The sequence below is a fragment of the Pteropus vampyrus genome, unplaced genomic scaffold, assembly GCF_000151845.1.
Source record: "Pteropus vampyrus isolate Shadow unplaced genomic scaffold, Pvam_2.0 Scaffold434, whole genome shotgun sequence".
In the NCBI taxonomy this organism is placed as follows: domain Eukaryota; kingdom Metazoa; phylum Chordata; class Mammalia; order Chiroptera; family Pteropodidae; genus Pteropus; species Pteropus vampyrus.
The window spans coordinates 2,007,487-2,018,900 of NW_011889215.1; the positions used below are offsets into that span (position 1 = coordinate 2,007,487).

Here is an 11,414-nt window from a genome sequence, read left to right on the forward strand (position 1 = left end):
GAGAGAGAAGCTGACTTAAAAGAATGAAGGGGAAGGTAGAATGGATTGGAACAAATGCCAATGAGAAAGCACAAATATCAGAGTGCTGCTGGGATTCTAGAACAGCTATATACTGAAATTCCAGTTCCATTAGGCCAAATGAGTTAGTTCATGAGATTCCTTTCTTTCATCTATATCTTTACCAAACCCATGCTGCTCAAGATTATATGAGCACGTTTCTGTTCCTCACACATTCAAGCAGCCACAAAAAATACAACTGAGTATATAAAAAATTAGCTAATTTATATTCCACTCTTATAAGAAATAAAAAATGACTAAAAAGTTAGAGTTGGAACAACAAATTTCAATAAAAAGATTTGGTTTTCTACTGTGTGAATTCAAACATCTCTTTTGTCAAACAAAAGCTTATTTGAAAGTCCAACAAAGAATATAAATAAAAGCAAAGTTGCTCAAGTTAAAGCACAAGTGAGAGGAATAGAATCTTCTGGTTTGCCTCCATCTCCTCCAGTCCATTGGGCACAGTCACAGAAGAGCTAACTGTGAAAACAAAATCACAGTGGATGAATTCTCTGTATATGACGATCCTACTTCACTAACTGCCATTTTCCTGCAAGTCACAGCACAGGCACTAATTCCTTCTGAAGCCCCTGAATCCCGCAAGCTAGACAAGAACCTCCATTGAAAACTCATCAGATACTGAAATTTCCTTTTTCTCTTTCTTTTTCTCCATGGACTCTATGTTCCTGGAGGGCAAGGAGTTTGTTGTGATTCCTGGTAGTGACAGGGACTAGTGCAAAACCTGGCATCTAGTGGGTGCTCAATAAAATTTACTTCAGTGAATATCGACAACTTGTCAGTTTTCCTTTTCCCCTTCTTAACTCCCCCCCCCCCACCCCACTTTCATCCCTGACCTGTGGATGTTGCCGTTTCCCCTTAAGAACTGGATTTCTGAAGGCGGGGCATCTCCCCCACACGCTTGCGCACACGCGCCCCTGGGACCTGGCAACTCCCCCCACATTCGGGGGGCCTGGCATCCCCGGCACACTCAGGAGGCCTGGCGCACCCGGGGTGTGGTCCCGTGGTTCCACCTGGGGCATGAACACAGGACCTTCTGCATGTAAAGCAGACGTGCTAACCACTAAACTATGGAGCCACACCCAACTTGTCAGTTTTTAAGACTCAACTTATCTCTAATAAATTACTTCTGAAATAAGAAGTTTTCTCAATTCCTCCATCCAAGCACCTTCAGCTTGGGAAGTTTTGGGCACTAAATGTACAAATTAACACTATCATATTAGGGAATTTAAAATAACTGATTAGTATGTTAAAAGCTCAAATAGAAAAAGTAAAAAACAATATTCAAGCACTATGGGACAATTTCAAAATGTGCAACACATGTAATAGAAATCCCAGAATGAGAAGCAGACAAAGCAGAAGAAATATATGAATACGAAGTTTGAGAATTTTCCAAAATTACTAACAAACACCAAGCCACAGGTCCAGGAAGCTCAGAGAACAAGCAGGATAAATATCTAAAATCCATATCTAGGCATATCACATTCAAGCTGCAAACGACAACAACAAATCTTGAAAGAAGCTAGACGGGAAAAAATACCTTATGTATTTGAGAGAACGAAGATACAATTAGAACCAACTTCTCATCAGAAACCAGGCAAGAAAGAGAATGAAGTGAATATTTAAAGTTTAAAGAATTCTATATCCAGCAAAATTATCCACCAAAAGTGGAAGAGAAATAAAACCTTTATCACGCAAACAAAAAACTGAAGGAATTCCTTGCCAACAGACTTGCCCTTCAAGAAGGAAATAACATAGAAACTTGGCTCTACATAAAGAAGGAATCAATAAAAATAAAAATCATTTTTATTCTTAATTGATCTGAAAGATAACCTTTTAAAGTAATAACAGTAACAATGAATTAAGTGATTAAAAGCACATGAATAAATAAAATGAAAGTGTTATCACCAGGAACAAGATGGAGGAATTGAGAAAACTCTATAATAAGGTACTTGCAACTACACATGTTAGGACAGTGTTATCTGAAGGTAGACTTAGATGAAATAAATGTATACTATGAACTCCAGGGAAACCCATGATATATTTATTTTAAAAGTACAATTGATATATTGAAAGAGAAGAGAAAATAGAATCATATAAAATTCTCAATTAAAACCAGAGAAGGCTGAAAAAGGGGGGTGGGGACAAGGGCAAATGGCAATAAAAAACATTTATAAACATAGTAAATATTAATCCAAAAATGTACTAATAACATTAAAAGTGAATGGTCTAAATATGCCAATTAACAGACAGGTTGTCAGAGTAGATTTTAAAAAAACAGGGCCAACTATATGTTGTTTAAAAAATGCTCGTTTTAAAAATAATGACTCAGATAAGTTATAAGTAAAGGTATAGAGAAAGATATACTACATTAACATTAATCAAAAAGAAAAAAGCTGGAGTAGCTATATTAATTTCAGACAAAGCAGACTGCAGATATTCCTTGATTATCAGTGAAAAAGAAGGGTACTTCATAATAAGTAATGATAATGTAAAGAAAACATAATCCTAAACATGTATATACCTAACAAAAGAGAATCAAAATATCTGGGATAAAACCAACAGAACGAAAAGGAGAAATAGATATCCACTATTTTAACTGGAGACTTCAACACCCCCCTGTCAGTACTTGATGGATCAAGCAAACATGAAGTCAGTAAGGATATAGTTTAAACAACAGTCTTTTAATGAACTAATTGACATTTATAGAATACTCTCCATTGAGCAACATTAGAATATATGCTAATGTTTACACAAAGCGTGCAACAAAATAAACCACTTTCTGGGCCATAAAATACACCTTAACAAATTTAAAAGAATAGAAATCATACAAAATATGTTTTCAGACTATAATGGAATTAAACTAGAAATCATTAACAGAAAGATAGCTGGAAAAACCCTAAATATCTAAAAATTAAACAACATATTTCCAAATAATCCATTGGTCAATGGCTAAGAAGAAATTTTAAAATATTTTAAAGTAAATGGAAATGACAATACAACTTACCATATTTTGTAGGATATAACAAAGCAGTGCTTACAGGAAAATTTATAGCATTAAACGCAAATACTAGCAAAGAAAAATGATTTAAACTCAACAAGCTAAACTTCCACCTTAGGAAACTAGAAAAAGAAGAGCAATGTAAACCTAAAACAAGCAAAAAACTTAATAAAAGTCAGAACAAAAATCGATGAAATTGAAAAAGGGAAATAGACAATACAACAATACTAAAATCTGGTTCTTTGAAAAATATCAATAAAATTCATAAATCTCTAACTAGCCAAGCTAACAAGAGAGAAAACACAAACTACCAATATCAGAAATGAAACAGGAGTTATGACTAGTGATTCTATAGACATTTAAAAAGTAATAAAGGTAAACTATGAACGACTCCATACCCACGAATATGGTAACTTAGATGAAATGCACGAAATCCTTAAAAAACAAACTACGGACTGGGGTTTGACCAGGGTAGGGTCTGCACCTGCATCTGGGGGCAGAGCCACTGCTAGGTGGCGCGCCAGGCCTCGGCCCCGCCATCCACCCTGGACCTGGGCAGGCAGGGACCAAGGTCAGGGGACGTAGGCGCCTGCGGCTGACCCACAGCGAAGGGAGCTGGCAGCGGTGAGTAAGCCGCAGCCGGATGGGCAGGTCCAGACAGGGAGCAGGCAGCCGAACTGGGACCCTGCACCGGAGCGTCAGGAGTTAAGAGCGGCGTTTCGCAGGGCCGCGTCGGAGCCCGGCCGGAGGGTGAAGCTTGATTTCGGAGGCGCCCGGAGACGGGCCATGCCTCATGTGGCTTATGGCAGGTCCGTGGGGTGCTCTGCTAGCCTGGTGCCGCCGCCATTGCGAGGGCTACTGCAGCGTGGACATCCGTGACCTGAGCAGTTTTCTGGGACGGCCTGGCCTTCTGCGCCATCCTGCACCGGAACCAGCCCGACCTGTTAGATTTTGATTCAATTTCCAAGGACAATGTCTTTGAGAATAACCGTTTGGCCTTTGAAGAGGTCAAGGAACTGGACCCCAATGGCATGGTCTCCATGAGTGTCCCCCAGGTGCCTCTGCATCATGACCTATGTGTCCCAGTATTGCAACCACTTCGCCAGCCCTGGCCAAGCTGGTGTCTCACAACCCAGAAAGGGCCTGGCACCCTCCTCCCCGTTACACGAAGCATCTACTCCAGTGGAACCAGGAGACAGGTAGGGCTCAGGGTGAGCTCTCCTCCAGCCATCCCACGGAGCAGGGCGGCCACCAGGCCCCAGCAGCACCTGTGCCGCCTGCCGGCAGCATGTGCAGCTGGTGCAGTGTTACCTGGCCGAGGGCAAGCTGTACTACAGGCACTGCTTTCGGTGTCGGCAGTGCTCCAACACCCTGCTCCGCGGGGCTTACAGAAGTGGGCCTAACGTAGGCACCTTTGTGTGCGCGGAGCCATGCGCCAGGCTGGCCTCCCGCAGGTGGTTGGGAGCCAAGCCTGGGCTCCCTCCACAGCCAAAGAGCAAGAGCAAGAAGCAAAAGCAGCAGAAGCAGCCAAGGATGTGAACGGAGGTGGCCCTAGCCCTAATGCGGCTGCAGGAGCTGAGGTGGAAGTGCCCAAGGCCAGGACCGAGGCCCGGATCCAGATGCCCCCACCAAGCTCCGGGTTTCTGGCAAACCACAGGAACTAGCCAGCACCCCTGGCTGGCCGCCTCACGCCTGCACCCAAGAAGGCCTCCAAGACCACCGCCCCAGTATTTCCCATGCCCTAGCCCAGGTCCAGTCAGTAGCCTGAGAACTTGGTGGTGCAGGGTGGCAGCAGCAGCCTAGTGAATGGAAAACTGTACAAAACTCCACCCCCAAGCCAAGAGGGTCACCTACGCTGTCAGAGAGGACACCAGCCCCCAGGAAAGACTCCTCATGGATCACTCTGGTACCAGCAGAGCCAAAGAAGAAGCCAGCTTCCCCCACCCCACCTCACCACCCCCAGCAGTAGCTCCGGGCCTCCATGCTGGGACAGCAGGAGGGTGGAAAATGGAAGTATGGAGGGGGGTGGTCCCTAGAAGCCTTGAGGTGGCTGGCCTGGAGCCCAAACCCTACAACCCCTTTGAAGAGGAGGAGACCCCCCCACTGCACCCAGCCTGGCCACCAGCCCTGCTCAGGCCCACTTGGACTCCATGCCCAAGTCCTTGTATCCCTGGTATGGCATCACCCCTTACCAGCAGCCCCAAGACAAAGCACCACTCTGCCCACGAAGTGCCCAGCGCATCTCCGCTAGCTCTCCAAACCTCCCAGCTCTCACATTCGGAACCACCCTCAGCTACCCCATCGCCAGCCCTCAGTGTGGAGAGCCTGTCATCCTAGGGCTCTAGCCAGACCCCAACTGGGGAGCTTTTGGAGTCACTGGTTGTGCTCCAAGAGCTCCTCAGAGTCTGCTGTTCATGCCCCTGGACCCCTGGGACCTCTGCCAGTCTGTGCCAACTGCTCCCTGTCGTCTTTTGGGAAGTTGGTGCAGCCCAGCATGGACAGGATGCCTCGTGCCAGTCCTGGCCTTGCCCCCAATACTAGGGGCAGCCCGGGTCCCTAGCCAGCCAAGCCCTGCAGTGATGCAACCCCCATCCCTCTTGTTGGTTGGAGACAAGAACCCTATGCCTTGCCCTTGAACCTGTTCATCAATTGCAAGGTCCAGACTGACCAGCACACCCCTGAAGAGGATATCTACAGGGAGGTGGACACCACTGAGCACCAGCTGGATGCCTTGGAACACCATGGGGTCCTGCTGGAGGAGAAGCTGTGTGATGGAATGAATGAGGGCCATGAGGACGACATGCTGGAATATTGGTTCAAGCTCATCCATGAGAAGCACCTGCTGGTGTGGCAGGAGTCCGAGCTCATTTATGTCTTCAAGTAGCAGAACCTGGAACAGGATCCAGGCCGATGTGGAGTAGGAGCTCTGGTGCCTTCTCAAAAAGCCAGAAAAGAACTGGCCGGGGCGGGGATTGGGGGCGGGCGGAGATTGTGACCCTCACTGAGCAGCACAATGTCATCAACTGCCTGGATGAGGACAGAAAGAGGCAGGAAAAGGAAGATAAGATGAACAGAAGAAAGAGTTCCACAAGGAGGCTGAACCAGAGGGCAGAAGGAAGGGGAAGTTCAAGACCATGAAAGTGCTGAAGCTGCCAAGAAACAAGTGTGACACCAAGAGCAAGTCCTCTGGGGACAAGAGCTAATAGCAAGGGGCTTCCACCCACCCCCTCCTAACGCAGCCCCTGGGCTGTGATCCACTGGACGGGGCGCCCCCACTTCCCTTTAGGACCAGTTGAGAGGAAAGATGACTTAAGGGGAGGCAGCCTCTGGATGATGGCCTCTCTCTCCTTAGGGTCCTCTGGCTGGTCTGGTCTAGAGTTGTCTTCCCTCTTCTCTGGCAGCTGTGGTTCAGTCCTACCCAGTCTGATCCTGATGATTCCAGATGCTATGACAGATACAAGGAGTAAGCAGGGTCCTGGGTCCAGGGAGTGCCAGCAGCCAAGCACACCTGCCCCTGATCTGGCCCAGCCCTTGCCTGGTGGGCAGGTCCTTGGCCCTTCTTCCTTCTGTATGATGGCCAGGTGGGATTTTTAGTTGTCAGAGTTCTGTCCTGAAGGTCCTTCCACCCACGAGATCTGCCCACGGTCTGCCTCTGGTCTGGATGTCTTGCCTCAAGGATTCTGACCCTCTTGGCAGGTCAGCAAGCAAGGCTTGGCTGCACTGGCTTCTTCTTGTCCTGGTCCTGGCTCTGAGTCTCTGTCTTCCTTTCCAGAGCAGGCAGCCCTGAATCTGTTTTTCCTCATTTAAGAGCTGTATTTATAAAGTCTCTGATTCAGTTTGGGTTGGTTTCTGTGTCCTCAGACCTGAATAGGCCTGATGGACAAAACCCTTACTCTGTCCCTTGAAGTTCTAGGTGCTTCCCTGATCTTTCCTTGCTCTATAGGAAACCTCACCAGGACAGGGGCCTCTGATAGCCATGGTGAGTGGGTGGGTTCCCTAGTGTTCAGTCTCCCAGGGAGAGTCTCTGGGAGGCCAGCCCCAGTTGCAGTTCTGATGCCTGATCATCAGCCAAGGGCCTACCGCCGCTTTACGTAGTTGCTACTCTTGGTTGTTTAACACACTGTAGTCTGACCCCTCATTGAGGCTCCTGGCCCCATGGTGTGTGTGGTAATCACCAGTCTGTTTCCTCACACTCTTTTTCATTCTTTCCTGACTTATTCCCACCGAAGGACTGATGGCCACTCACCCCATTGGCTGTGGTAGGGGAGGAGCCAGTGGGGACACCACCTTTTCCCCAGGACCAGCAGTGTTAGTCAAAACACTGTTGCTATAAGATATTTCTGGGGGCACTTCTAGGAATCCCTTCCCTCAGCACACTTCTGAGGAAAGATCACACTGTACTAAATCATGAGGATTTTCCTCACCAACGATAAATGGAAACAAATTCATTAATGTACAGACATACACACACAACCAAAACTCATACAAGGAGAAACAGATGACCAGAGTAGCCTTATGTCAAAGAACTTGAATCAGTGATTAATAATCTTTCAAGTAAAAGAAAAATGAAGTACCAGGCCCAGATGTTTTACTAGTGAATTCTACCAAAGGGAAAAATACTACCAATTCTCCACAATCTCTTCCAGAAAATGGAAGAAGAAAGACTTCCTAACTCATTCTACGAGGCCAGCATTACGCTAATACTAAAACCAGATAGAGATGTCCAAGAAAGAAAAACTGCAAATCAATTTCTCTCAGGAACACAGATGTAAAAATTTTCAACGAAATATTAGTAAATCCAATCCAACAATGTTTAAAAAGAATTATATACCCCAACCAACTGGGATTTAATTCAGATATGCAAAAGTGGTTCAACATTTGAAATCAAGGTAACCAATCATTACAAGCTAAAGAAAAATCATATCATAGGAATTAATGCAGAAAAAGCATTTAACAAAATCCAACACTCATTCATGATTTTAAAAACTCTCAGCAAACTAAGAGTACAGAGAAACATCTTCAACCTGATGAAGAACATCTACAACAGAACTATTGCTAATCTGATACTAAATGGTTAGAAATTGTACACTTAGAATGGGCACAAGGCAAGGATATCCTCTCACCACTTGTATTCAACAACATACTGCAAGTTCTAGCCAGTGTGACACTAAAAAAACAACAAAACAAACAAACAAAAACAACAAAAAGGAGGGCATATAGATTGAAAGGAAGAAATGAAACTGTCTTTATTTGCAGATGGCATGACTAAGTAAAATATTCCAAAGAATCTACAAAAGGACTCTTGAACTAACAAGCAACTATAGCAAGGTTAGAGAACATGAAGTAAATGTATAAAAGTCAATTACCAGCAATAAAATATAGGAATTTGAAGTTTTAAAAAAAGCCAATACCACTTATAAACAGCACCAAAACAACAACAAAACAAAACATCAAACCCAAAACAAAAACTTACGTATGAATCTAAAAAATATGTATAAGATCTATATAATGAAAACTATAAAGCTCTGATAAAAAATATCAAAGATCTAAATAAATGGAGAGGTATTCCATGGTACTTCATGGATAGGAAGACTCACTAGTATTAAGATGTCAATTTTTGCCAATATGATCTATAAATTACATGTTATAATCCCAATCAAAATTCTAGCAAGCTACTTTGCTAGAATATCAACAACATGATCCTAAAATTTATGTGAAAAATACCAAGAATAGCCAACAGAATACTGAAGAGGGCTAACACTACCCAACTTAGACTTACTATAAAGCTACAATAATCAAAACAGTGTAGTTTGGAGAAAGAAAAAGACACTTAGATCAATGGAAACAGAATAGAATCCAGAAATAGATGTACAAATATATAGTAACTGCTCCTTGACAAAGAAGCAAAGGCAATTCAATGAAGAAAAGATAGTCTTTCCAACAAATGGTGTTAGAACAATTAGATGTTCACATGCAAAAGAAAGAACCCAGACACAGATCTTATTATACCTTTCACAAAACTTTACTCAAAATGGGTCATAGGCCTAAATGTAAAATGCGAAAATATACAATTTCTAGAAGAAAACATGGAAGAAAATCTACGTGACCTTGAGTTTGGCAATGACCATTCATGTACACTACCAAAATCACAATTCATGAAAGAAAAAATTGGTAAGTTGGATGTCATTAAAATTAAAAACTTCTGCTCTCTGAAAGACAGTATTAACAAAAGGAAAAGACAAGCCATACACTGGGAGAAAATAGTCGCAAAATAACTGGACACATGTATGCAAAAAAATGAAACTGGACCACCTTCTCACACCATACACAAAACCACTCAAAACAGAGTAAAGCCTTAAATGTAAGACCTGAAACTATAAAACTCCTAGAAGAAAATAAAGGCAATAAACTTTGACACTGCTCTTAGTAATATTTTTTTTTTCTGATATATCTATTTCCTTGTACAAGGGAAACAAAAGAAAAAAATAAACAAATGGGACTACAACAAACTAAAAAGTTTTTGCACAGCACAGGAAACCATCAACAAAACAACAAGACAACCTATGGAATGAGAGAAGATATTTGCCTATGATACATCTGATGAACGGTTAATATCCCAAAAAAATATAAGGAATTCATATAACTCAACACCGAAAGAAAACTAACAATTGATTAAAAAATGGGTAGAGGACCTGCATAGACATTTCTCCAAAGAGGACATACAGATGGCCAATAAATATATGAAAAGATGCTCAATATCACTAATCATCAAATACACATTAAAACCACAAGAGATATCACCTCACACCTTTCAAAATGGCTATCATCAAATCGAACAAGTGTTGGAGAGGTTGTGAAGAAAAGGAAACTCTTGTGCACTGTCAATGAGATTACAAATTGGCACAGCCACAACGGAGAAAATTTTGGAGGTTCCTCAAAAATTCAAAATAGAACCATCTTATGACCCAGCAATTCCACTTTTGAGTATTTATCTGAAGAAATCCAAAACACTAATTTGAAGAGATATATGCGCCCCTATGTTCACTGCAGTATTATTTACAATAGCCAAGATATGGAAGCGACCTAAATGTTCAATAGACAACTGGATAGAGAGCGAGAAAAAAAAACGGCATGGATGGTAAAGGCTCTGTTCATCCCTCTGGCGACCAAATCTAAGTTGTGACAGAAACAAGGAGCAGCAGCAAGGAAAAATCTGGGATCTAGGTGAACAAGCCATACAACTAGGGAGATATATAAGAAATCACCCTGCAACAGAAGATAGGACGGGCTGAGGACACGGGGCTGCCTGGTCTAGAGCGGCTGAGTGGGACTGGGAAGAGGCAGTGGCAGCTGCAGATGCCTCTTAAAGGGGCCGCGTCCGCGAGTGAACATTTGTGGTGATGGACCTGCTCCCTCTGAGCATCAGCACTGGTTCAGCTGCACAGGGGATACCAGGGACTTACAGGGGCACATGAGTTGTCGGAGTGAGGGCCGAGGCGAGACTGGCTCTGTACAGAAGTGCTGCCGGTACCAATTGTTCCTCTGTTGAGCCGACTCCGCACTCAGTGTGTAGATGCAGTGCTGCCATAGCGGAGACATCATCAAATTGGATAATAGAGGTCACTCTGCCTAGAGGATTCCCTGAAACTCCGCAAACTTCAACTCCCGGCCCTAACAAAGCCACATCCAGGTGTGTCCTTGCTTAGTCAGGTGCCCCTTGCTGAGCAGTGCCTAAATTCACACTGGAGGCAGCTGGCCTTAGTTTCTGGTGTGGCCTTTTGAGGCAACTATAAGCACAGCATCTGTGGACTGCTTGCTGAATCTTAACAGGTGACCCTGGAGGGGCACAGGCTGAGGCTAAATGGCCTGCAGCTGAACCCCTCTCAGGTCTGTGCCACTGGACACCTACCACTCAAAGCCACACTAATAAGACTGTTAGACTTAGGAGGTTTGCTTAGTACATAGAAACAGACATAGAAAGGCAGCCAAAATGGGAAGACAAAGAAGCAGAAACCATATGAGAAAACAGAACAAAGATCCAGGAATAATGGAGTCAAGCAATCTCACAGATTCAGAGTTCAAAACACTGGTTATAAAGATGCTCAAATGAACTTATGGGAAATATAGATGAATTCAGTGAGAACTTCAACAAAGAGATAAAAAAACATAAAAATGGAAATGGAAGTTAAAAAAGGAACCAGTCAGAAATGCAGAACACATTATCTGAGATGAGAAGTATATTAAATAGAGTGAATAAAGAAGAGGATCTAATGACTTGTATAGAGGATGGGAAAGCCAAAGACATTCAGAATGACAAGAAAAAAGAAGCCAAGACTAT

The 11,414-nt window shown here is 43.6% G+C and overlaps 1 protein-coding gene and 1 pseudogene across 2 annotated transcripts in view; one reads left to right on the forward strand and one right to left on the reverse strand.

Moving 5' to 3' along the window:
* The window catches only part of FAM210A (family with sequence similarity 210 member A), a 33,651-nt gene that overhangs the window by 15,713 nt on the left and 6,524 nt on the right, over positions 1–11,414 (reverse strand). The window lies entirely within an intron of this gene.
* On the forward strand, positions 3,287–7,941 carry LOC105306377 (annotated as a pseudogene).